Consider the following 23,653-nt stretch of genomic DNA (forward strand, 5'->3'; position numbering starts at 1 on the left):
CTGACGGCTCATCTAGAAGCCTCATTCTCTCCCTACGCTCTATTTCGTGGATCAGTTATTTTTAGCGGAGTGCATTTTTAATGCAGCACACAAGGGGGAGACAGCGGCCTACCAAAATCGAGTTGGCTGCTGCTGTGGCTTTCTTTTTTTTTAAAAAAAAGGTAGGTTCCGTTCTTCCACGGTGAGGAATAGGCAGGGAGGTTCCGTTTTTGCCAGCTGGGGAATGCTTATAGGCAAGGCCTTATCCCTGCTGGTGCATGTAACGTCAGACCACGTTTCAGACATGCAGCAGCGGCAGCATTCATTCAGTCAGTGGCTCACAAACGAGCTCCGTGCAAGTTTACATTAAACAGACACATTTCTCTCTTTACTGTATTGACTGCGGTCTTTAGCGAGCGGTTGAACTGTTTCTGTGTCCATGCATTGAATAAAGCAATACATCCTTTTAAAGTAGACGTCCGTTCGTTGGAGTTCTTTGCTCCCCGGGTGTTGCTCCATCTGTAAGCGTTGGCCTGGATCCTCATGGACGGAATACTGCCCATCCCACGTGGAGCGTGTATCTCAGCCCGCGTGGAGCGCTGCAGTCCAATGAGGTATTCCGTGCTGCATAGCAAGCCTCGGGCCTGTGTGATTGGGGGTCCACTGCTGTCTGTCCACTCTGAAGCGCACATCCGGGGCCGGCCGCTTTTCGACTACCAGCGACTGCAGGTCACTCACACAGGCTGGTTGGAATGGCCTAGCATTATCCTGATCCGGAGGTGTAACTTGAAGCTGCGGGGCCCCAGTACAAAGTCTGGGACTGGGCCCCCAAACTATAAAGCTTCATTGATAGCATTGGTTTACAATGTGGGGAAGAGAGACTTTATGGGCCCCCTAGGGCTCCGGGCCCCAGGTGCGACCGCACCCCCTGCACATACACCCATGACCCGAATACGTGGAGCATACAGATGCAGGCTGCCAGGATACGCTGTGCCTGCCCGATGTTTCCAACTTGGCTATTAGCGCAGCGGTAGGTACGAACTATAGAGTGCGGCTGGCATATGAACTGCTGTGTGTTGTTTTGCTTCCAGTTGTACCTGTGCTGTGCACAGTGGATACAATGTTGCGAGCTCCACGGCAGCAGACGGGCTGAGTGTCAATCAAAGTGCTCGTTTGTTAGCAGCAGAAGCAGCCACAGCTGCGCTGCACCTCTTGCTCGTCAGTTTTGTTTTTCTGCTTTTGGAAACTGCTGTAGGAAAGGGGGTGCACCGGTCCTGGAGGTACTGCAATACCAGGTCAATGCGCGGAGTGGACAGAGCAAGCTCTTTTTCCAGCTCCCTGTTCTAAAAATCCATTTAATATATGGTCCCCAGATAGGGGACGTATCAGATATTAAACTGATAAGAACAGATACTACACTTGATCTTAGCCAAAAGGCCGAGAAGCGATAACCCGAAATGGGTTTCACCTGCAGCCCGGCCCGCCCAACTCCACTTCCAAGGCTTGAGGCAACACGCTCAGCCGGCACTCTGGGCGCACCCACAATGCACCCAGGGAGATGGAAGAGTTTTGCATAGGCCCGCCCCACGCCTTCTCAACCGCGCCCTCCCTCCCTCAGTCCTTCCTCTTGCACCGTGCTCACGCATCCTAGGCTTGCAGAGCCTGCTGCTGCTGCTGCTGATGCAGGACTCGTCAGCTCCCTACCCAGGATGGTTAAGCCGGCGATGACACTAGAAGCAAGCACTAGTTTGTCTCTGAAGGTGCGTCGGCCGGTCGGTTGGAGGGATCTCTTCGGCCGGCCGCATTTCGAGTGGGGACGGATGGAAACTTTTTACCTGAAATGAGGGAAATTGGCTTCGGCCCCATAGGGCTTTATTGCCTTCCCCTGGGCCGGCATTAGTAGACCCTAGTAAGGAGAATAATAGAACGGCATGGTCATCCGAAGAACTTAAAAACATACAGCAGGCCTTTTTTTCCCGCCATACATACATAACTACAGATTTTATATTTTTTTTACATATATATATATATATATATCTCTATCACACACACACACACACAATCTTAAATCTATCTTTAATCTATATCTACAAAATCTATAATTCAGAAATAATCCATATCTATATTCTACGTAATTAATAAAGATAGATTAGATAGGATAGGATAGGATAGGATAGATAGACACATACATGCATACATACTGTATGCAAATGAGCCAGGTATTTGGAATGCTGATGATGTCACTCCCTTGTGATGTCATACATACATACTGTATGCAAATGAGCCAGGTGTTTGGAATGCTGATGATGTCACTCCCTTGTGATGTCATGAGCCAGGTGTATGGCAGGCTGATGTCACTCCATTGTGATGTCATCAATTTAGAAGCATAAATACCGGGCTTGGCAGCGATTTCAGTCAGTCTCTGCTGCAGCTGGGAGACGGGAGATGGTCTTTATCTCTACCAAGAAGCTGCAGAACTACCGGCAACTGCAGAACTACCGGCAACTGCTGAACTACCGGTAACTGCAGAACTACCGGCAACTGCAGAACTACCGGCAACTGCTGAACTTCCGGCAACTGCTGAACTTCCGGCAACTGCTGAACTTCCGGCAACTGCTGAACTACCGGCAACTGCAGAACTACCAGTAACTGCATCATTTTTATTTTATTCAATATAGGTTTTATTGGTTTCATGGAGGGGGGGGGGGGGGAAACTTTTGCCTTATCTCAAAGCAATGTAAAAATAACTTTGACAATGAAACTTAATAAATAAATTTTGAGTTGAACTATATAATGTTTGTCTGTGATATTTTATAAGGTCTACAAACAGGGGAAGGGGGGGGGAGCGGTAAGGGAGGGTAGGTATCTATGACACGGGAGAAAGAGAAAATAAAACAAAAAGGGGGAGGGGGGGGCGCTCCGGGATTGCTGTTTCTCTTTACGATTGTGGTTTAAACGTGTTACTCACATGCCCCTGTCTGTAGGCACCTAGTAAATAGGGGTGAGCTCCGGGCATCTATCCATATCGCCCAGGTGTGATACAATTTATCATAGCCTGACGGCTCATCTAGAAGCCTCATTCTCTCCCTACGCTCTATTTCGTGGATCAGTTATTTTTAGCGGAGTGCATTTTTAATGCAGCACACAAGGGGGAGACAGCGGCCTACCAAAATCGAGTTGGCTGCTGCTGTGGCTTTCTTTTTTTTTAAAAAAAAGGTAGGTTCCGTTCTTCCACGGTGAGGAATAGGCAGGGAGGTTCCGTTTTTGCCAGCTGGGGAATGCTTATAGGCAAGGCCTTATCCCTGCTGGTGCATGTAACGTCAGACCACGTTTCAGACATGCAGCAGCGGCAGCATTCATTCAGTCAGTGGCTCACAAACGAGCTCCGTGCAAGTTTACATTAAACAGACACATTTCTCTCTTTACTGTATTGACTGCGGTCTTTAGCGAGCGGTTGAACTGTTTCTGTGTCCATGCATTGAATAAAGCAATACATCCTTTTAAAGTAGACGTCCGTTCGTTGGAGTTCTTTGCTCCCCGGGTGTTGCTCCATCTGTAAGCGTTGGCCTGGATCCTCATGGACGGAATACTGCCCATCCCACGTGGAGCGTGTATCTCAGCCCGCGTGGAGCGCTGCAGTCCAATGAGGTATTCCGTGCTGCATAGCAAGCCTCGGGCCTGTGTGATTGGGGGTCCACTGCTGTCTGTCCACTCTGAAGCGCACATCCGGGGCCGGCCGCTTTTCGACTACCAGCGACTGCAGGTCACTCACACAGGCTGGTTGGAATGGCCTAGCATTATCCTGATCCGGAGGTGTAACTTGAAGCTGCGGGGCCCCAGTACAAAGTCTGGGACTGGGCCCCCAAACTATAAAGCTTCATTGATAGCATTGGTTTACAATGTGGGGAAGAGAGACTTTATGGGCCCCCTAGGGCTCCGGGCCCCAGGTGCGACCGCACCCCCTGCACATACACCCATGACCCGAATACGTGGAGCATACAGATGCAGGCTGCCAGGATACGCTGTGCCTGCCCGATGTTTCCAACTTGGCTATTAGCGCAGCGGTAGGTACGAACTATAGAGTGCGGCTGGCATATGAACTGCTGTGTGTTGTTTTGCTTCCAGTTGTACCTGTGCTGTGCACAGTGGATACAATGTTGCGAGCTCCACGGCAGCAGACGGGCTGAGTGTCAATCAAAGTGCTCGTTTGTTAGCAGCAGAAGCAGCCACAGCTGCGCTGCACCTCTTGCTCGTCAGTTTTGTTTTTCTGCTTTTGGAAACTGCTGTAGGAAAGGGGGTGCACCGGTCCTGGAGGTACTGCAATACCAGGTCAATGCGCGGAGTGGACAGAGCAAGCTCTTTTTCCAGCTCCCTGTTCTAAAAATCCATTTAATATATGGTCCCCAGATAGGGGACGTATCAGATATTAAACTGATAAGAACAGATACTACACTTGATCTTAGCCAAAAGGCCGAGAAGCGATAACCCGAAATGGGTTTCACCTGCAGCCCGGCCCGCCCAACTCCACTTCCAAGGCTTGAGGCAACACGCTCAGCCGGCACTCTGGGCGCACCCACAATGCACCCAGGGAGATGGAAGAGTTTTGCATAGGCCCGCCCCACGCCTTCTCAACCGCGCCCTCCCTCCCTCAGTCCTTCCTCTTGCACCGTGCTCACGCATCCTAGGCTTGCAGAGCCTGCTGCTGCTGCTGCTGATGCAGGACTCGTCAGCTCCCTACCCAGGATGGTTAAGCCGGCGATGACACTAGAAGCAAGCACTAGTTTGTCTCTGAAGGTGCGTCGGCCGGTCGGTTGGAGGGATCTCTTCGGCCGGCCGCATTTCGAGTGGGGACGGATGGAAACTTTTTACCTGAAATGAGGGAAATTGGCTTCGGCCCCATAGGGCTTTATTGCCTTCCCCTGGGCCGGCATTAGTAGACCCTAGTAAGGAGAATAATAGAACGGCATGGTCATCCGAAGAACTTAAAAACATACAGCAGGCCTTTTTTTCCCGCCATACATACATAACTACAGATTTTATATTTTTTTTACATATATATATATATATATATCTCTATCACACACACACACACACAATCTTAAATCTATCTTTAATCTATATCTACAAAATCTATAATTCAGAAATAATCCATATCTATATTCTACGTAATTAATAAAGATAGATTAGATAGGATAGGATAGGATAGGATAGATAGACACATACATGCATACATACTGTATGCAAATGAGCCAGGTATTTGGAATGCTGATGATGTCACTCCCTTGTGATGTCATACATACATACTGTATGCAAATGAGCCAGGTGTTTGGAATGCTGATGATGTCACTCCCTTGTGATGTCATGAGCCAGGTGTATGGCAGGCTGATGTCACTCCATTGTGATGTCATCAATTTAGAAGCATAAATACCGGGCTTGGCAGCGATTTCAGTCAGTCTCTGCTGCAGCTGGGAGACGGGAGATGGTCTTTATCTCTACCAAGAAGCTGCAGAACTACCGGCAACTGCAGAACTACCGGCAACTGCTGAACTACCGGTAACTGCAGAACTACCGGCAACTGCAGAACTACCGGCAACTGCTGAACTTCCGGCAACTGCTGAACTTCCGGCAACTGCTGAACTTCCGGCAACTGCTGAACTACCGGCAACTGCAGAACTACCAGTAACTGCATCATTTTTATTTTATTCAATATAGGTTTTATTGGTTTCATGGAGGGGGGGGGGGGGGGAAACTTTTGCCTTATCTCAAAGCAATGTAAAAATAACTTTGACAATGAAACTTAATAAATAAATTTTGAGTTGAACTATATAATGTTTGTCTGTGATATTTTATAAGGTCTACAAACAGGGGAAGGGGGGGGGAGCGGTAAGGGAGGGTAGGTATCTATGACACGGGAGAAAGAGAAAATAAAACAAAAAGGGGGAGGGGGGGGCGCTCCGGGATTGCTGTTTCTCTTTACGATTGTGGTTTAAACGTGTTACTCACATGCCCCTGTCTGTAGGCACCTAGTAAATAGGGGTGAGCTCCGGGCATCTATCCATATCGCCCAGGTGTGATACAATTTATCATAGCCTGACGGCTCATCTAGAAGCCTCATTCTCTCCCTACGCTCTATTTCGTGGATCAGTTATTTTTAGCGGAGTGCATTTTTAATGCAGCACACAAGGGGGAGACAGCGGCCTACCAAAATCGAGTTGGCTGCTGCTGTGGCTTTCTTTTTTTTTAAAAAAAAGGTAGGTTCCGTTCTTCCACGGTGAGGAATAGGCAGGGAGGTTCCGTTTTTGCCAGCTGGGGAATGCTTATAGGCAAGGCCTTATCCCTGCTGGTGCATGTAACGTCAGACCACGTTTCAGACATGCAGCAGCGGCAGCATTCATTCAGTCAGTGGCTCACAAACGAGCTCCGTGCAAGTTTACATTAAACAGACACATTTCTCTCTTTACTGTATTGACTGCGGTCTTTAGCGAGCGGTTGAACTGTTTCTGTGTCCATGCATTGAATAAAGCAATACATCCTTTTAAAGTAGACGTCCGTTCGTTGGAGTTCTTTGCTCCCCGGGTGTTGCTCCATCTGTAAGCGTTGGCCTGGATCCTCATGGACGGAATACTGCCCATCCCACGTGGAGCGTGTATCTCAGCCCGCGTGGAGCGCTGCAGTCCAATGAGGTATTCCGTGCTGCATAGCAAGCCTCGGGCCTGTGTGATTGGGGGTCCACTGCTGTCTGTCCACTCTGAAGCGCACATCCGGGGCCGGCCGCTTTTCGACTACCAGCGACTGCAGGTCACTCACACAGGCTGGTTGGAATGGCCTAGCATTATCCTGATCCGGAGGTGTAACTTGAAGCTGCGGGGCCCCAGTACAAAGTCTGGGACTGGGCCCCCAAACTATAAAGCTTCATTGATAGCATTGGTTTACAATGTGGGGAAGAGAGACTTTATGGGCCCCCTAGGGCTCCGGGCCCCAGGTGCGACCGCACCCCCTGCACATACACCCATGACCCGAATACGTGGAGCATACAGATGCAGGCTGCCAGGATACGCTGTGCCTGCCCGATGTTTCCAACTTGGCTATTAGCGCAGCGGTAGGTACGAACTATAGAGTGCGGCTGGCATATGAACTGCTGTGTGTTGTTTTGCTTCCAGTTGTACCTGTGCTGTGCACAGTGGATACAATGTTGCGAGCTCCACGGCAGCAGACGGGCTGAGTGTCAATCAAAGTGCTCGTTTGTTAGCAGCAGAAGCAGCCACAGCTGCGCTGCACCTCTTGCTCGTCAGTTTTGTTTTTCTGCTTTTGGAAACTGCTGTAGGAAAGGGGGTGCACCGGTCCTGGAGGTACTGCAATACCAGGTCAATGCGCGGAGTGGACAGAGCAAGCTCTTTTTCCAGCTCCCTGTTCTAAAAATCCATTTAATATATGGTCCCCAGATAGGGGACGTATCAGATATTAAACTGATAAGAACAGATACTACACTTGATCTTAGCCAAAAGGCCGAGAAGCGATAACCCGAAATGGGTTTCACCTGCAGCCCGGCCCGCCCAACTCCACTTCCAAGGCTTGAGGCAACACGCTCAGCCGGCACTCTGGGCGCACCCACAATGCACCCAGGGAGATGGAAGAGTTTTGCATAGGCCCGCCCCACGCCTTCTCAACCGCGCCCTCCCTCCCTCAGTCCTTCCTCTTGCACCGTGCTCACGCATCCTAGGCTTGCAGAGCCTGCTGCTGCTGCTGCTGATGCAGGACTCGTCAGCTCCCTACCCAGGATGGTTAAGCCGGCGATGACACTAGAAGCAAGCACTAGTTTGTCTCTGAAGGTGCGTCGGCCGGTCGGTTGGAGGGATCTCTTCGGCCGGCCGCATTTCGAGTGGGGACGGATGGAAACTTTTTACCTGAAATGAGGGAAATTGGCTTCGGCCCCATAGGGCTTTATTGCCTTCCCCTGGGCCGGCATTAGTAGACCCTAGTAAGGAGAATAATAGAACGGCATGGTCATCCGAAGAACTTAAAAACATACAGCAGGCCTTTTTTTCCCGCCATACATACATAACTACAGATTTTATATTTTTTTTACATATATATATATATATATATCTCTATCACACACACACACACACAATCTTAAATCTATCTTTAATCTATATCTACAAAATCTATAATTCAGAAATAATCCATATCTATATTCTACGTAATTAATAAAGATAGATTAGATAGGATAGGATAGGATAGGATAGATAGACACATACATGCATACATACTGTATGCAAATGAGCCAGGTATTTGGAATGCTGATGATGTCACTCCCTTGTGATGTCATACATACATACTGTATGCAAATGAGCCAGGTGTTTGGAATGCTGATGATGTCACTCCCTTGTGATGTCATGAGCCAGGTGTATGGCAGGCTGATGTCACTCCATTGTGATGTCATCAATTTAGAAGCATAAATACCGGGCTTGGCAGCGATTTCAGTCAGTCTCTGCTGCAGCTGGGAGACGGGAGATGGTCTTTATCTCTACCAAGAAGCTGCAGAACTACCGGCAACTGCAGAACTACCGGCAACTGCTGAACTACCGGTAACTGCAGAACTACCGGCAACTGCAGAACTACCGGCAACTGCTGAACTTCCGGCAACTGCTGAACTTCCGGCAACTGCTGAACTTCCGGCAACTGCTGAACTACCAGTAACTGCATCATTTTTATTTTATTCAATATAGGTTTTATTGGTTTCATGGAGGGGGGGGGGAAACTTTTGCCTTATCTCAAAGCAATGTAAAAATAACTTTGACAATGAAACTTAATAAATAAATTTTGAGTTGAACTATATAATGTTTGTCTGTGATATTTTATAAGGTCTACAAACAGGGGAAGGGGGGGGGAGCGGTAAGGGAGGGTAGGTATCTATGACACGGGAGAAAGAGAAAATAAAACAAAAAGGGGGAGGGGGGGGCGCTCCGGGATTGCTGTTTCTCTTTACGATTGTGGTTTAAACGTGTTACTCACATGCCCCTGTCTGTAGGCACCTAGTAAATAGGGGTGAGCTCCGGGCATCTATCCATATCGCCCAGGTGTGATACAATTTATCATAGCCTGACGGCTCATCTAGAAGCCTCATTCTCTCCCTACGCTCTATTTCGTGGATCAGTTATTTTTAGCGGAGTGCATTTTTAATGCAGCACACAAGGGGGAGACAGCGGCCTACCAAAATCGAGTTGGCTGCTGCTGTGGCTTTCTTTTTTTTTAAAAAAAAGGTAGGTTCCGTTCTTCCACGGTGAGGAATAGGCAGGGAGGTTCCGTTTTTGCCAGCTGGGGAATGCTTATAGGCAAGGCCTTATCCCTGCTGGTGCATGTAACGTCAGACCACGTTTCAGACATGCAGCAGCGGCAGCATTCATTCAGTCAGTGGCTCACAAACGAGCTCCGTGCAAGTTTACATTAAACAGACACATTTCTCTCTTTACTGTATTGACTGCGGTCTTTAGCGAGCGGTTGAACTGTTTCTGTGTCCATGCATTGAATAAAGCAATACATCCTTTTAAAGTAGACGTCCGTTCGTTGGAGTTCTTTGCTCCCCGGGTGTTGCTCCATCTGTAAGCGTTGGCCTGGATCCTCATGGACGGAATACTGCCCATCCCACGTGGAGCGTGTATCTCAGCCCGCGTGGAGCGCTGCAGTCCAATGAGGTATTCCGTGCTGCATAGCAAGCCTCGGGCCTGTGTGATTGGGGGTCCACTGCTGTCTGTCCACTCTGAAGCGCACATCCGGGGCCGGCCGCTTTTCGACTACCAGCGACTGCAGGTCACTCACACAGGCTGGTTGGAATGGCCTAGCATTATCCTGATCCGGAGGTGTAACTTGAAGCTGCGGGGCCCCAGTACAAAGTCTGGGACTGGGCCCCCAAACTATAAAGCTTCATTGATAGCATTGGTTTACAATGTGGGGAAGAGAGACTTTATGGGCCCCCTAGGGCTCCGGGCCCCAGGTGCGACCGCACCCCCTGCACATACACCCATGACCCGAATACGTGGAGCATACAGATGCAGGCTGCCAGGATACGCTGTGCCTGCCCGATGTTTCCAACTTGGCTATTAGCGCAGCGGTAGGTACGAACTATAGAGTGCGGCTGGCATATGAACTGCTGTGTGTTGTTTTGCTTCCAGTTGTACCTGTGCTGTGCACAGTGGATACAATGTTGCGAGCTCCACGGCAGCAGACGGGCTGAGTGTCAATCAAAGTGCTCGTTTGTTAGCAGCAGAAGCAGCCACAGCTGCGCTGCACCTCTTGCTCGTCAGTTTTGTTTTTCTGCTTTTGGAAACTGCTGTAGGAAAGGGGGTGCACCGGTCCTGGAGGTACTGCAATACCAGGTCAATGCGCGGAGTGGACAGAGCAAGCTCTTTTTCCAGCTCCCTGTTCTAAAAATCCATTTAATATATGGTCCCCAGATAGGGGACGTATCAGATATTAAACTGATAAGAACAGATACTACACTTGATCTTAGCCAAAAGGCCGAGAAGCGATAACCCGAAATGGGTTTCACCTGCAGCCCGGCCCGCCCAACTCCACTTCCAAGGCTTGAGGCAACACGCTCAGCCGGCACTCTGGGCGCACCCACAATGCACCCAGGGAGATGGAAGAGTTTTGCATAGGCCCGCCCCACGCCTTCTCAACCGCGCCCTCCCTCCCTCAGTCCTTCCTCTTGCACCGTGCTCACGCATCCTAGGCTTGCAGAGCCTGCTGCTGCTGCTGCTGATGCAGGACTCGTCAGCTCCCTACCCAGGATGGTTAAGCCGGCGATGACACTAGAAGCAAGCACTAGTTTGTCTCTGAAGGTGCGTCGGCCGGTCGGTTGGAGGGATCTCTTCGGCCGGCCGCATTTCGAGTGGGGACGGATGGAAACTTTTTACCTGAAATGAGGGAAATTGGCTTCGGCCCCATAGGGCTTTATTGCCTTCCCCTGGGCCGGCATTAGTAGACCCTAGTAAGGAGAATAATAGAACGGCATGGTCATCCGAAGAACTTAAAAACATACAGCAGGCCTTTTTTTCCCGCCATACATACATAACTACAGATTTTATATTTTTTTTACATATATATATATATATATATCTCTATCACACACACACACACACAATCTTAAATCTATCTTTAATCTATATCTACAAAATCTATAATTCAGAAATAATCCATATCTATATTCTACGTAATTAATAAAGATAGATTAGATAGGATAGGATAGGATAGGATAGATAGACACATACATGCATACATACTGTATGCAAATGAGCCAGGTATTTGGAATGCTGATGATGTCACTCCCTTGTGATGTCATACATACATACTGTATGCAAATGAGCCAGGTGTTTGGAATGCTGATGATGTCACTCCCTTGTGATGTCATGAGCCAGGTGTATGGCAGGCTGATGTCACTCCATTGTGATGTCATCAATTTAGAAGCATAAATACCGGGCTTGGCAGCGATTTCAGTCAGTCTCTGCTGCAGCTGGGAGACGGGAGATGGTCTTTATCTCTACCAAGAAGCTGCAGAACTACCGGCAACTGCAGAACTACCGGCAACTGCTGAACTACCGGCAACTGCACTGCTGAACTACCGGCAACTGCTGAACTACCGGTAACTGCAGAACTACCGGCAACTGCAGAACTACCGGCAACTGCTGAACTTCCGGCAACTGCTGAACTTCCGGCAACTGCTGAACTTCCGGCAACTGCTGAACTTCCGGCAACTGCTGAACTACCGGCAACTGCAGAACTACCAGTAACTGCATCATTTTTATTTTATTCAATATAGGTTTTATTGGTTTCATGGAGGGGGGGGGGGGGGAAACTTTTGCCTTATCTCAAAGCAATGTAAAAATAACTTTGACAATGAAACTTAATAAATAAATTTTGAGTTGAACTATATAATGTTTGTCTGTGATATTTTATAAGGTCTACAAACAGGGGAAGGGGGGGGGAGCGGTAAGGGAGGGTAGGTATCTATGACACGGGAGAAAGAGAAAATAAAACAAAAAGGGGGAGGGGGGGGCGCTCCGGGATTGCTGTTTCTCTTTACGATTGTGGTTTAAACGTGTTACTCACATGCCCCTGTCTGTAGGCACCTAGTAAATAGGGGTGAGCTCCGGGCATCTATCCATATCGCCCAGGTGTGATACAATTTATCATAGCCTGACGGCTCATCTAGAAGCCTCATTCTCTCCCTACGCTCTATTTCGTGGATCAGTTATTTTTAGCGGAGTGCATTTTTAATGCAGCACACAAGGGGGAGACAGCGGCCTACCAAAATCGAGTTGGCTGCTGCTGTGGCTTTCTTTTTTTTTAAAAAAAAGGTAGGTTCCGTTCTTCCACGGTGAGGAATAGGCAGGGAGGTTCCGTTTTTGCCAGCTGGGGAATGCTTATAGGCAAGGCCTTATCCCTGCTGGTGCATGTAACGTCAGACCACGTTTCAGACATGCAGCAGCGGCAGCATTCATTCAGTCAGTGGCTCACAAACGAGCTCCGTGCAAGTTTACATTAAACAGACACATTTCTCTCTTTACTGTATTGACTGCGGTCTTTAGCGAGCGGTTGAACTGTTTCTGTGTCCATGCATTGAATAAAGCAATACATCCTTTTAAAGTAGACGTCCGTTCGTTGGAGTTCTTTGCTCCCCGGGTGTTGCTCCATCTGTAAGCGTTGGCCTGGATCCTCATGGACGGAATACTGCCCATCCCACGTGGAGCGTGTATCTCAGCCCGCGTGGAGCGCTGCAGTCCAATGAGGTATTCCGTGCTGCATAGCAAGCCTCGGGCCTGTGTGATTGGGGGTCCACTGCTGTCTGTCCACTCTGAAGCGCACATCCGGGGCCGGCCGCTTTTCGACTACCAGCGACTGCAGGTCACTCACACAGGCTGGTTGGAATGGCCTAGCATTATCCTGATCCGGAGGTGTAACTTGAAGCTGCGGGGCCCCAGTACAAAGTCTGGGACTGGGCCCCCAAACTATAAAGCTTCATTGATAGCATTGGTTTACAATGTGGGGAAGAGAGACTTTATGGGCCCCCTAGGGCTCCGGGCCCCAGGTGCGACCGCACCCCCTGCACATACACCCATGACCCGAATACGTGGAGCATACAGATGCAGGCTGCCAGGATACGCTGTGCCTGCCCGATGTTTCCAACTTGGCTATTAGCGCAGCGGTAGGTACGAACTATAGAGTGCGGCTGGCATATGAACTGCTGTGTGTTGTTTTGCTTCCAGTTGTACCTGTGCTGTGCACAGTGGATACAATGTTGCGAGCTCCACGGCAGCAGACGGGCTGAGTGTCAATCAAAGTGCTCGTTTGTTAGCAGCAGAAGCAGCCACAGCTGCGCTGCACCTCTTGCTCGTCAGTTTTGTTTTTCTGCTTTTGGAAACTGCTGTAGGAAAGGGGGTGCACCGGTCCTGGAGGTACTGCAATACCAGGTCAATGCGCGGAGTGGACAGAGCAAGCTCTTTTTCCAGCTCCCTGTTCTAAAAATCCATTTAATATATGGTCCCCAGATAGGGGACGTATCAGATATTAAACTGATAAGAACAGATACTACACTTGATCTTAGCCAAAAGGCCGAGAAGCGATAACCCGAAATGGGTTTCACCTGCAGCCCGGCCCGCCCAACTCCACTTCCAAGGCTTGAGGCAACACGCTCAGCCGGCACTCTGGGCGCACCCACAATGCACCCAGGGAGATGGAAGAGTTTTGCATAGGCCCGCCCCACGCCTTCTCAACCGCGCCCTCCCTCCCTCAGTCCTTCCTCTTGCACCGTGCTCACGCATCCTAGGCTTGCAGAGCCTGCTGCTGCTGCTGCTGATGCAGGACTCGTCAGCTCCCTACCCAGGATGGTTAAGCCGGCGATGACACTAGAAGCAAGCACTAGTTTGTCTCTGAAGGTGCGTCGGCCGGTCGGTTGGAGGGATCTCTTCGGCCGGCCGCATTTCGAGTGGGGACGGATGGAAACTTTTTACCTGAAATGAGGGAAATTGGCTTCGGCCCCATAGGGCTTTATTGCCTTCCCCTGGGCCGGCATTAGTAGACCCTAGTAAGGAGAATAATAGAACGGCATGGTCATCCGAAGAACTTAAAAACATACAGCAGGCCTTTTTTTCCCGCCATACATACATAACTACAGATTTTATATTTTTTTTACATATATATATATATATATATCTCTATCACACACACACACACACAATCTTAAATCTATCTTTAATCTATATCTACAAAATCTATAATTCAGAAATAATCCATATCTATATTCTACGTAATTAATAAAGATAGATTAGATAGGATAGGATAGGATAGGATAGATAGACACATACATGCATACATACTGTATGCAAATGAGCCAGGTATTTGGAATGCTGATGATGTCACTCCCTTGTGATGTCATACATACATACTGTATGCAAATGAGCCAGGTGTTTGGAATGCTGATGATGTCACTCCCTTGTGATGTCATGAGCCAGGTGTATGGCAGGCTGATGTCACTCCATTGTGATGTCATCAATTTAGAAGCATAAATACCGGGCTTGGCAGCGATTTCAGTCAGTCTCTGCTGCAGCTGGGAGACGGGAGATGGTCTTTATCTCTACCAAGAAGCTGCAGAACTACCGGCAACTGCAGAACTACCGGCAACTGCTGAACTACCGGTAACTGCAGAACTACCGGCAACTGCAGAACTACCGGCAACTGCTGAACTTCCGGCAACTGCTGAACTTCCGGCAACTGCTGAACTTCCGGCAACTGCTGAACTACCGGCAACTGCAGAACTACCAGTAACTGCATCATTTTTATTTTATTCAATATAGGTTTTATTGGTTTCATGGAGGGGGGGGGGGGGGAAACTTTTGCCTTATCTCAAAGCAATGTAAAAATAACTTTGACAATGAAACTTAATAAATAAATTTTGAGTTGAACTATATAATGTTTGTCTGTGATATTTTATAAGGTCTACAAACAGGGGAAGGGGGGGGGAGCGGTAAGGGAGGGTAGGTATCTATGACACGGGAGAAAGAGAAAATAAAACAAAAAGGGGGAGGGGGGGGCGCTCCGGGATTGCTGTTTCTCTTTACGATTGTGGTTTAAACGTGTTACTCACATGCCCCTGTCTGTAGGCACCTAGTAAATAGGGGTGAGCTCCGGGCATCTATCCATATCGCCCAGGTGTGATACAATTTATCATAGCCTGACGGCTCATCTAGAAGCCTCATTCTCTCCCTACGCTCTATTTCGTGGATCAGTTATTTTTAGCGGAGTGCATTTTTAATGCAGCACACAAGGGGGAGACAGCGGCCTACCAAAATCGAGTTGGCTGCTGCTGTGGCTTTCTTTTTTTTTAAAAAAAAGGTAGGTTCCGTTCTTCCACGGTGAGGAATAGGCAGGGAGGTTCCGTTTTTGCCAGCTGGGGAATGCTTATAGGCAAGGCCTTATCCCTGCTGGTGCATGTAACGTCAGACCACGTTTCAGACATGCAGCAGCGGCAGCATTCATTCAGTCAGTGGCTCACAAACGAGCTCCGTGCAAGTTTACATTAAACAGACACATTTCTCTCTTTACTGTATTGACTGCGGTCTTTAGCGAGCGGTTGAACTGTTTCTGTGTCCATGCATTGAATAAAGCAATACATCCTTTTAAAGTAGACGTCCGTTCGTTGGAGTTCTTTGCTCCCCGGGTGTTGCTCCATCTGTAAGCGTTGGCCTGGATCCTCATGGACGGAATACTGCCCATCCCACGTGGAGCGTGTATCTCAGCCCGCGTGGAGCGCTGCAGTCCAATGAGGTATTCCGTGCTGCATAGCAAGCCTCGGGCCTGTGTGATTGGGGGTCCACTGCTGTCTGTCCACTCTGAAGCGCACATCCGGGGCCGGCCGCTTTTCGACTACCAGCGACTGCAGGTCACTCACACAGGCTGGTTGGAATGGCCTAGCATTATCCTGATCCGGAGGTGTAACTTGAAGCTGCGGGGCCCCAGTACAAAGTCTGGGACTGGGCCCCCAAACTATAAAGCTTCATTGATAGCATTGGTTTACAATGTGGGGAAGAGAGACTTTATGGGCCCCCTAGGGCTCCGGGCCCCAGGTGCGACCGCACCCCCTGCACATACACCCATGACCCGAATACGTGGAGCATACAGATGCAGGCTGCCAGGATACGCTGTGCCTGCCCGATGTTTCCAACTTGGCTATTAGCGCAGCGGTAGGTACGAACTATAGAGTGCGGCTGGCATATGAACTGCTGTGTGTTGTTTTGCTTCCAGTTGTACCTGTGCTGTGCACAGTGGATACAATGTTGCGAGCTCCACGGCAGCAGACGGGCTGAGTGTCAATCAAAGTGCTCGTTTGTTAGCAGCAGAAGCAGCCACAGCTGCGCTGCACCTCTTGCTCGTCAGTTTTGTTTTTCTGCTTTTGGAAACTGCTGTAGGAAAGGGGGTGCACCGGTCCTGGAGGTACTGCAATACCAGGTCAATGCGCGGAGTGGACAGAGCAAGCTCTTTTTCCAGCTCCCTGTTCTAAAAATCCATTTAATATATGGTCCCCAGATAGGGGACGTATCAGATATTAAACTGATAAGAACAGATACTACACTTGATCTTAGCCAAAAGGCCGAGAAGCGATAACCCGAAATGGGTTTCACCTGCAGCCCGGCCCGCCCAACTCCACTTCCAAGGCTTGAGGCAACACGCTCAGCCGGCACTCTGGGCGCACCCACAATGCACCCAGGGAGATGGAAGAGTTTTGCATAGGCCCGCCCCACGCCTTCTCAACCGCGCCCTCCCTCCCTCAGTCCTTCCTCTTGCACCGTGCTCACGCATCCTAGGCTTGCAGAGCCTGCTGCTGCTGCTGCTGATGCAGGACTCGTCAGCTCCCTACCCAGGATGGTTAAGCCGGCGATGACACTAGAAGCAAGCACTAGTTTGTCTCTGAAGGTGCGTCGGCCGGTCGGTTGGAGGGATCTCTTCGGCCGGCCGCATTTCGAGTGGGGACGGATGGAAACTTTTTACCTGAAATGAGGGAAATTGGCTTCGGCCCCATAGGGCTTTATTGCCTTCCCCTGGGCCGGCATTAGTAGACCCTAGTAAGGAGAATAATAGAACGGCATGGTCATCCGAAGAACTTAAAAACATACAGCAGGCCTTTTTTTCCCGCCATACATACATAACTACAGATTTTATATTTTTTTTACATATATATATATATATATATCTCTATCACACACACACACACACAATCTTAAATCTATCTTTAATCTATATCTACAAAATCTATAATTCAGAAATAATCCATATCTATATTCTACGTAATTAATAAAGATAGATTAGATAGGATAGGATAGGATAGGATAGATAGACACATACATGCATACATACTGTATGCAAATGAGCCAGGTATTTGGAATGCTGATGATGTCACTCCCTTGTGATGTCATACATACATACTGTATGCAAATGAGCCAGGTGTTTGGAATGCTGATGATGTCACTCCCTTGTGATGTCATGAGCCAGGTGTATGGCAGGCTGATGTCACTCCATTGTGATGTCATCAATTTAGAAGCATAAATACCGGGCTTGGCAGCGATTTCAGTCAGTCTCTGCTGCAGCTGGGAGACGGGAGATGGTCTTTATCTCTACCAAGAAGCTGCAGAACTACCGGCAACTGCAGAACTACCGGCAACTGCTGAACTACCGGTAACTGCAGAACTACCGGCAACTGCAGAACTACCGGCAACTGCTGAACTTCCGGCAACTGCTGAACTTCCGGCAACTGCTGAACTTCCGGCAACTGCTGAACTACCGGCAACTGCAGAACTACCAGTAACTGCATCATTTTTATTTTATTCAATATAGGTTTTATTGGTTTCATGGAGGGGGGGGGGGGGGAAACTTTTGCCTTATCTCAAAGCAATGTAAAAATAACTTTGACAATGAAACTTAATAAATAAATTTTGAGTTGAACTATATAATGTTTGTCTGTGATATTTTATAAGGTCTACAAACAGGGGAAGGGGGGGGGAGCGGTAAGGGAGGGTAGGTATCTATGACACGGGAGAAAGAGAAAATAAAACAAAAAGGGGGAGGGGGGGGCGCTCCGGGATTGCTGTTTCTCTTTACGATTGTGGTTTAAACGTGTTACTCACATGCCCCTGTCTGTAGGCACCTAGTAAATAGGGGTGAGCTCCGGGCATCTATCCATATCGCCCAGGTGTGATACAATTTATCATAGCCTGACGGCTCATCTAGAAGCCTCATTCTCTCCCTACGCTCTATTTCGTGGATCAGTTATTTTTAGCGGAGTGCATTTTTAATGCAGCACACAAGGGGGAGACAGCGGCCTACCAAAATCGAGTTGGCTGCTGCTGTGGCTTTCTTTTTTTTTAAAAAAAAGGTAGGTTCCGTTCTTCCACGGTGAGGAATAGGCAGGGAGGTTCCGTTTTTGCCAGCTGGGGAATGCTTATAGGCAAGGCCTTATCCCTGCTGGTGCATGTAACGTCAGACCACGTTTCAGACATGCAGCAGCGGCAGCATTCATTCAGTCAGTGGCTCACAAACGAGCTCCGTGCAAGTTTACATTAAACAGACACATTTCTCTCTTTACTGTATTGACTGCGGTCTTTAGCGAGCGGTTGAACTGTTTCTGTGTCCATGCATTGAATAAAGCAATACATCCTTTTAAAGTAGACGTCCGTTCGTTGGAGTTCTTTGCTCCCCGGGTGTTGCTCCATCTGTAAGCGTTGGCCTGGATCCTCATGGACGGAATACTGCCCATCCCACGTGGAGCGTGTATCTCAGCCCGCGTGGAGCGCTGCAGTCCAATGAGGTATTCCGTGCTGCATAGCAAGCCTCGGGCCTGTGTGATTGGGGGTCCACTGCTGTCTGTCCACTCTGAAGCGCACATCCGGGGCCGGCCGCTTTTCGACTACCAGCGACTGCAGGTCACTCACACAGGCTGGTTGGAATGGCCTAGCATTATCCTGATCCGGAGGTGTAACTTGAAGCTGCGGGGCCCCAGTACAAAGTCTGGGACTGGGCCCCCAAACTATAAAGCTTCATTGATAGCATTGGTTTACAATGTGGGGAAGAGAGACTTTATGGGCCCCCTAGGGCTCCGGGCCCCAGGTGCGACCGCACCCCCTGCACATACACCCATGACCCGAATACGTGGAGCATACAGATGCAGGCTGCCAGGATACGCTGTGCCTGCCCGATGTTTCCAACTTGGCTATTAGCGCAGCGGTAGGTACGAACTATAGAGTGCGGCTGGCATATGAACTGCTGTGTGTTGTTTTGCTTCCAGTTGTACCTGTGCTGTGCACAGTGGATACAATGTTGCGAGCTCCACGGCAGCAGACGGGCTGAGTGTCAATCAAAGTGCTCGTTTGTTAGCAGCAGAAGCAGCCACAGCTGCGCTGCACCTCTTGCTCGTCAGTTTTGTTTTTCTGCTTTTGGAAACTGCTGTAGGAAAGGGGGTGCACCGGTCCTGGAGGTACTGCAATACCAGGTCAATGCGCGGAGTGGACAGAGCAAGCTCTTTTTCCAGCTCCCTGTTCTAAAAATCCATTTAATATATGGTCCCCAGATAGGGGACGTATCAGATATTAAACTGATAAGAACAGATACTACACTTGATCTTAGCCAAAAGGCCGAGAAGCGATAACCCGAAATGGGTTTCACCTGCAGCCCGGCCCGCCCAACTCCACTTCCAAGGCTTGAGGCAACACGCTCAGCCGGCACTCTGGGCGCACCCACAATGCACCCAGGGAGATGGAAGAGTTTTGCATAGGCCCGCCCCACGCCTTCTCAACCGCGCCCTCCCTCCCTCAGTCCTTCCTCTTGCACCGTGCTCACGCATCCTAGGCTTGCAGAGCCTGCTGCTGCTGCTGCTGATGCAGGACTCGTCAGCTCCCTACCCAGGATGGTTAAGCCGGCGATGACACTAGAAGCAAGCACTAGTTTGTCTCTGAAGGTGCGTCGGCCGGTCGGTTGGAGGGATCTCTTCGGCCGGCCGCATTTCGAGTGGGGACGGATGGAAACTTTTTACCTGAAATGAGGGAAATTGGCTTCGGCCCCATAGGGCTTTATTGCCTTCCCCTGGGCCGGCATTAGTAGACCCTAGTAAGGAGAATAATAGAACGGCATGGTCATCCGAAGAACTTAAAAACATACAGCAGGCCTTTTTTTCCCGCCATACATACATAACTACAGATTTTATATTTTTTTTACATATATATATATATATATATCTCTATCACACACACACACACACAATCTTAAATCTATCTTTAATCTATATCTACAAAATCTATAATTCAGAAATAATCCATATCTATATTCTACGTAATTAATAAAGATAGATTAGATAGGATAGGATAGGATAGGATAGATAGACACATACATGCATACATACTGTATGCAAATGAGCCAGGTATTTGGAATGCTGATGATGTCACTCCCTTGTGATGTCATACATACATACTGTATGCAAATGAGCCAGGTGTTTGGAATGCTGATGATGTCACTCCCTTGTGATGTCATGAGCCAGGTGTATGGCAGGCTGATGTCACTCCATTGTGATGTCATCAATTTAGAAGCATAAATACCGGGCTTGGCAGCGATTTCAGTCAGTCTCTGCTGCAGCTGGGAGACGGGAGATGGTCTTTATCTCTACCAAGAAGCTGCAGAACTACCGGCAACTGCAGAACTACCGGCAACTGCTGAACTACCGGTAACTGCAGAACTACCGGCAACTGCAGAACTACCGGCAACTGCTGAACTTCCGGCAACTGCTGAACTTCCGGCAACTGCTGAACTTCCGGCAACTGCTGAACTACCGGCAACTGCAGAACTACCAGTAACTGCATCATTTTTATTTTATTCAATATAGGTTTTATTGGTTTCATGGAGGGGGGGGGGGGGGAAACTTTTGCCTTATCTCAAAGCAATGTAAAAATAACTTTGACAATGAAACTTAATAAATAAATTTTGAGTTGAACTATATAATGTTTGTCTGTGATATTTTATAAGGTCTACAAACAGGGGAAGGGGGGGGGAGCGGTAAGGGAGGGTAGGTATCTATGACACGGGAGAAAGAGAAAATAAAACAAAAAGGGGGAGGGGGGGGCGCTCCGGGATTGCTGTTTCTCTTTACGATTGTGGTTTAAACGTGTTACTCACATGCCCCTGTCTGTAGGCACCTAGTAAATAGGGGTGAGCTCCGGGCATCTATCCATATCGCCCAGGTGTGATACAATTTATCATAGCCTGACGGCTCATCTAGAAGCCTCATTCTCTCCCTACGCTCTATTTCGTGGATCAGTTATTTTTAGCGGAGTGCATTTTTAATGCAGCACACAAGGGGGAGACAGCGGCCTACCAAAATCGAGTTGGCTGCTGCTGTGGCTTTCTTTTTTTTTAAAAAAAAGGTAGGTTCCGTTCTTCCACGGTGAGGAATAGGCAGGGAGGTTCCGTTTTTGCCAGCTGGGGAATGCTTATAGGCAAGGCCTTATCCCTGCTGGTGCATGTAACGTCAGACCACGTTTCAGACATGCAGCAGCGGCAGCATTCATTCAGTCAGTGGCTCACAAACGAGCTCCGTGCAAGTTTACATTAAACAGACACATTTCTCTCTTTACTGTATTGACTGCGGTCTTTAGCGAGCGGTTGAACTGTTTCTGTGTCCATGCATTGAATAAAGCAATACATCCTTTTAAAGTAGACGTCCGTTCGTTGGAGTTCTTTGCTCCCCGGGTGTTGCTCCATCTGTAAGCGTTGGCCTGGATCCTCATGGACGGAATACTGCCCATCCCACGTGGAGCGTGTATCTCAGCCCGCGTGGAGCGCTGCAGTCCAATGAGGTATTCCGTGCTGCATAGCAAGCCTCGGGCCTGTGTGATTGGGGGTCCACTGCTGTCTGTCCACTCTGAAGCGCACATCCGGGGCCGGCCGCTTTTCGACTACCAGCGACTGCAGGTCACTCACACAGGCTGGTTGGAATGGCCTAGCATTATCCTGATCCGGAGGTGTAACTTGAAGCTGCGGGGCCCCAGTACAAAGTCTGGGACTGGGCCCCCAAACTATAAAGCTTCATTGATAGCATTGGTTTACAATGTGGGGAAGAGAGACTTTATGGGCCCCCTAGGGCTCCGGGCCCCAGGTGCGACCGCACCCCCTGCACATACACCCATGACCCGAATACGTGGAGCATACAGATGCAGGCTGCCAGGATACGCTGTGCCTGCCCGATGTTTCCAACTTGGCTATTAGCGCAGCGGTAGGTACGAACTATAGAGTGCGGCTGGCATATGAACTGCTGTGTGTTGTTTTGCTTCCAGTTGTACCTGTGCTGTGCACAGTGGATACAATGTTGCGAGCTCCACGGCAGCAGACGGGCTGAGTGTCAATCAAAGTGCTCGTTTGTTAGCAGCAGAAGCAGCCACAGCTGCGCTGCACCTCTTGCTCGTCAGTTTTGTTTTTCTGCTTTTGGAAACTGCTGTAGGAAAGGGGGTGCACCGGTCCTGGAGGTACTGCAATACCAGGTCAATGCGCGGAGTGGACAGAGCAAGCTCTTTTTCCAGCTCCCTGTTCTAAAAATCCATTTAATATATGGTCCCCAGATAGGGGACGTATCAGATATTAAACTGATAAGAACAGATACTACACTTGATCTTAGCCAAAAGGCCGAGAAGCGATAACCCGAAATGGGTTTCACCTGCAGCCCGGCCCGCCCAACTCCACTTCCAAGGCTTGAGGCAACACGCTCAGCCGGCACTCTGGGCGCACCCACAATGCACCCAGGGAGATGGAAGAGTTTTGCATAGGCCCGCCCCACGCCTTCTCAACCGCGCCCTCCCTCCCTCAGTCCTTCCTCTTGCACCGTGCTCACGCATCCTAGGCTTGCAGAGCCTGCTGCTGCTGCTGCTGATGCAGGACTCGTCAGCTCCCTACCCAGGATGGTTAAGCCGGCGATGACACTAGAAGCAAGCACTAGTTTGTCTCTGAAGGTGCGTCGGCCGGTCGGTTGGAGGGATCTCTTCGGCCGGCCGCATTTCGAGTGGGGACGGATGGAAACTTTTTACCTGAAATGAGGGAAATTGGCTTCGGCCCCATAGGGCTTTATTGCCTTCCCCTGGGCCGGCATTAGTAGACCCTAGTAAGGAGAATAATAGAACGGCATGGTCATCCGAAGAACTTAAAAACATACAGCAGGCCTTTTTTTCCCGCCATACATACATAACTACAGATTTTATATTTTTTTTACATATATATATATATATATATCTCTATCACACACACACACACACAATCTTAAATCTATCTTTAATCTATATCTACAAAATCTATAATTCAGAAATAATCCATATCTATATTCTACGTAATTAATAAAGATAGATTAGATAGGATAGGATAGGATAGGATAGATAGACACATACATGCATACATACTGTATGCAAATGAGCCAGGTATTTGGAATGCTGATGATGTCACTCCCTTGTGATGTCATACATACATACTGTATGCAAATGAGCCAGGTGTTTGGAATGCTGATGATGTCACTCCCTTGTGATGTCATGAGCCAGGTGTATGGCAGGCTGATGTCACTCCATTGTGATGTCATCAATTTAGAAGCATAAATACCGGG

General features: G+C 48.9%; 8 non-coding genes across 8 annotated transcripts; all 8 read right to left on the minus strand.

Moving 5' to 3' along the window:
• Window positions 1-1,237: 1,237 nt before the first annotated feature.
• On the minus strand, window positions 1,238-1,428 carry LOC136573808 (U2 spliceosomal RNA). The gene has a single exon (XR_010786026.1). It is a non-coding gene; the product is annotated as a U2 spliceosomal RNA (small nuclear RNA).
• A 2,843-nt stretch (window positions 1,429-4,271) lies between these two features.
• Window positions 4,272-4,462, minus strand: LOC136573809 (U2 spliceosomal RNA). The gene has a single exon (XR_010786027.1). It is a non-coding gene; the product is annotated as a U2 spliceosomal RNA (small nuclear RNA).
• Window positions 4,463-7,306: 2,844 nt separating this feature from the next.
• On the minus strand, window positions 7,307-7,497 carry LOC136573810 (U2 spliceosomal RNA). The gene has a single exon (XR_010786028.1). It is a non-coding gene; the product is annotated as a U2 spliceosomal RNA (small nuclear RNA).
• Window positions 7,498-10,318: 2,821 nt separating this feature from the next.
• Window positions 10,319-10,509, minus strand: LOC136573811 (U2 spliceosomal RNA). The gene has a single exon (XR_010786029.1). It is a non-coding gene; the product is annotated as a U2 spliceosomal RNA (small nuclear RNA).
• Window positions 10,510-13,411: 2,902 nt separating this feature from the next.
• Window positions 13,412-13,602, minus strand: LOC136573812 (U2 spliceosomal RNA). The gene has a single exon (XR_010786030.1). It is a non-coding gene; the product is annotated as a U2 spliceosomal RNA (small nuclear RNA).
• Window positions 13,603-16,445: 2,843 nt separating this feature from the next.
• On the minus strand, window positions 16,446-16,636 carry LOC136573813 (U2 spliceosomal RNA). Its single transcript, XR_010786031.1, has one exon. It is a non-coding gene; the product is annotated as a U2 spliceosomal RNA (small nuclear RNA).
• Window positions 16,637-19,479: 2,843 nt separating this feature from the next.
• On the minus strand, window positions 19,480-19,670 carry LOC136573814 (U2 spliceosomal RNA). The gene has a single exon (XR_010786032.1). It is a non-coding gene; the product is annotated as a U2 spliceosomal RNA (small nuclear RNA).
• A 2,843-nt stretch (window positions 19,671-22,513) lies between these two features.
• Window positions 22,514-22,704, minus strand: LOC136573815 (U2 spliceosomal RNA). The gene has a single exon (XR_010786033.1). It is a non-coding gene; the product is annotated as a U2 spliceosomal RNA (small nuclear RNA).
• Between the last annotated feature and the right edge of the window lie 949 nt (window positions 22,705-23,653).

The sequence above is a fragment of the Eleutherodactylus coqui genome, chromosome 7 (assembly GCF_035609145.1).
Source record: "Eleutherodactylus coqui strain aEleCoq1 chromosome 7, aEleCoq1.hap1, whole genome shotgun sequence".
In the NCBI taxonomy this organism is placed as follows: Eukaryota; Metazoa; Chordata; class Amphibia; order Anura; family Eleutherodactylidae; genus Eleutherodactylus; species Eleutherodactylus coqui.